The following is a 3,659-nucleotide window of genomic DNA, read 5'->3' as shown; positions in this document are numbered from 1 at the left end:
TTGTCATAAATACTCCTAAACTTTAATTTTAATATTTTCTCCTAAACTTTAATAGCTTTTGCAAATTTTTTCTCTTTGTTAAATTATTGATGAAAAATGTTAGGTAAACTACAACAATTAACAAAAGAACTCTTTATGTTAAAATTTTTAACAGAAATAATTATATAATAATTAGTGTCATTTGAATAATTTAATAAATAATTATTCTATTATCTCCTGCTCATACAGTCACATGAAAATATAATTACACGACAATTGTTATGATGGTTTTTACTATACTTAACTTTCTTCTTTATTTACTTGACCTAAACACCTGTAGAGGTTAATAAACGACGGCAATAGTAATAACAGAAATTAATTAAAATGTAATAAAGAGGGAGATTTTTTTCTCTTGTATTTCTCTCGAAGATCTCATTCATATAAGACTTTTTTTTTTGGTTTTTTTATTGTTTTTGCTAAGACAGTCGTATAGGATTTTCTTTTTGTTTTTTTTTTTAAGTTATACTTGATAATCTCTTATATGCCCTGTATTTTTCTTTAGTTTTTTAGCGAAAAAAAAAAAAAGAATCTTTTAGCCCTGTACTGCGTCTCTTATTTGTACAAGTAGTGATACTCACCATTTACTAGGATTTAGTAAACGCCGTATTTTTTTTTTTTTTTTAAACTATGATATATTTTTACTTGTTTTCATTTTGATTGAAAAACTCTCATCGTGTAATTATGACTGAGGAGATACATGATAAAGAGCTTGTTCTTTTGAAGTTTAACTTGAGTATAATTTTTGAGTTGAATTTGAGTTATAACTTAAGTTGAACTTGTAACTTGAGTTTGTGTTAGGTTGTGTACATTTGAGTTATGATTTGAGATAAGAATCTTTTTGAGTTTGTGTTTGAGTGAGTCAAAACTTAAATTTATATTTATATAGTATTTTAATAAAAACTTAATGCTGATGAAAAATTTTAATAAGGTATATGGGTCGGGTTTTATTCGTCTTTTCGTTGTCAACGCATAGAAAAAAAAATCATCTCAATCAAAATTAAAACGAAAAAATACTCGAGTTGAAGGGAAAATTTGAACTCGAGTTTTACTCCTAAACTCGAGTTTGAACTCGAGTTTAAACTTAAAAGAACATAAACTCGAATAAAATTGTAACTCGAGTTACTTTTTTATGAGTTTTTACCAAAAGAACGAGCCCTTTATCACGTATCTCCTCTGTCATAATTACACGATGAGAGTTTTTCAATCAAAATGACTGAAAAAATCGGGAGTTTACTAATTCCCAGTAAATGGTGAGTATCACTATTTGTACAAGAGACCCAGTACAGGGAATATTTACAGCGAAAAAGTATATATTGCTATACGGACAGAAATTATTAGTTTAATTTTAGATTAAATTTTTAACTGTTAAATTTATATAACTTTATAATAAAAGTTTACAATGGAAAACACAAAAGTATTTTTATTATAAATTAAATTATTAAAAAATTATTTTACAATAAAATATGGTTCTTACTGGTAGAGTAAATTAGTTTTCTCCGTTATAAAGACACTTTTTTTTTTGTGCACCCTTTATGTAACTCTTTTTTTAGAACTACTTAGAGGTATTAAATAATTAGTCTACAGATGTCATCCTAGTTGAACTCCACATGTTAGGTACTTAGGGAGTAATCCGTATATTAAGCTTTAATTATTGTATCATTATTAAAAACATATTAATTTGAATATAAAATCCAAAAAGAAAAAAAGGAAAAATAATGAAATTTTAGGGTAAGAAGAAAAAAAAAGTCAAAAATGACTAAAATAAAAAAATAGATAAGTTTTAGGACAAAGGGCAAAAAAGGGAACAAAAATAATGTTTTACTGCAAAAATAAAAAAAATGCATAAAAATAGACTAGAATGAAGAAATAAATAAGTTTTAGGGCAAAAGAAATCAAAACGAAAAAATTCAGGACAAGAGTAAAAAAAAAGTAAGAAAATCACTAGAATGAAGAAATAAACAAGTTTTAGTATAAAAGAAACCAAGATGAGAAAAATGAAATTCCAGACAAAAAAAAGAGACTTAGATGAAAAAATAAATAAATTTTAAGGCAAAAACAACAAAAAAAAATAAAGTTTTAAGACAAAAAATAAGGAAAAGGGCCAAAATGCAAAAATAAATAGGTTTCAAGAATAAATAATCAAACCAAAAAAAAAAAGGGAAACTTCAGGACACAACAAGTGTAAAAAGGTGTGTTAAAAAAAGTGTAAAAATAGACTAAAATAAAAAATAAATAAGTTTTAGCGTAAAAAAAATAAAAACAATAAATTCAGGGTGAAATAAAAAAAGAGTGATTTGAAAGGGCCAAAATAAAGAAAAATATGAGTTTTAAGGCAAAACAAACTAAAACGATAAGTAAAATAAAATTTGACGACAAAAAATAAAAAAGAATAAAAAAAAGACTAAAATGAAAAAATAAATAAGTTTTAAGGTAAAGAGTAATAAAAAAATTAAAAATAAAATGAAAGACTTGAACAAAAAAAGAAAAAAAAAACTATCAAAGAGTATTTATTTTTAATTGTTAAATTTGTCTTATAAGCTATTTATTTTACATATTTATTCAATTAAAAATAAAAAACTGACTCCACTGACAAAAGAGACTGCCAAAAAAGTCTATAAAATATTGTTGCACTTTTTTAATACAAACAAGTCACCTTTTTTTTTTTCTTTTTGAAATGCAGCAAGCAAGTTCTTTTTCAATCATTCATTTTCTTACTTTTCTTTATGATCATTTTCTTACTTTTCTTTATGATCATTTTCTCACTTTTCTCTTCGGTCATTTTCTTACTCTCTTTCTTCTTTTACTGTCACATGTCATCTCGTTTTTTTTTTTTTTTTCATACTACAACTTTATTGCCCTCTAATAATATTAAGAAATTACGACCATCTTATTCTCACTTTCTTTTGAGTTCATAAGTTCGTTGATGTTATAAAACAATAGCAAAATCTAGTATACTACAAGAAACTAAAGGGAATAAAAGAGAGAAACGCAAGAAAATTATATATGAGAGACAATATAAGATTTGAATCTTTCAGTCACTTGTTATACATAAATATGAGCTCCCAAAGGCTATACATATATGCCGAGAATTATAAAGTAGTAGAAGCTAAAAGTATGAATTACAACAATAAAGTAATATTAATGTAGTTTTAATTTAAGTAAGACCTAATACGTTAAGAAGGTTATGGTATGCCAAATATCAATGATAATTAAAGTTGAGATAATGCAATTCATGAGAGGTGTTAGGAATATCACTACAAGAAAAAGGGGTTTTTGCGACGACAAAAAGTCGTCGCAAAAACCCGAATGTCGTCACAAATAAAGTTTTTTGTGATGACAAGTCGTCGCAAATTTATCGGCGCAAAAATTTGGTCGTAAAAACGTTTTTTGCGATGACATAGTGTCGTCGCAAATGTATTTGCGACGACACTCTGTATTTGCGACGATAGGCGTCGCTAATACGTCGTTGTAAAATTCTCATCATATGATCATTTTTTGAGACGACATTTCAAATTGTCGTCGCAAATAATCTTATTTTTTTAGCAACGACAAGTCTAAAAAAGTCATCGCAAAAAACCAAAATTAATTTTTTTTTAATTTTTAAAAAATGCACCCCGCGC

This window comes from Morus notabilis, unplaced genomic scaffold (genome assembly GCF_000414095.1).
Source record: "Morus notabilis unplaced genomic scaffold, ASM41409v2 Scaffold277, whole genome shotgun sequence".
Classification (NCBI taxonomy): Eukaryota; Viridiplantae; Streptophyta; class Magnoliopsida; order Rosales; family Moraceae; genus Morus; species Morus notabilis.
The sequence above is the reverse complement of the archived record's forward strand: the minus strand, read 5'-3'. Positions refer to the sequence as shown.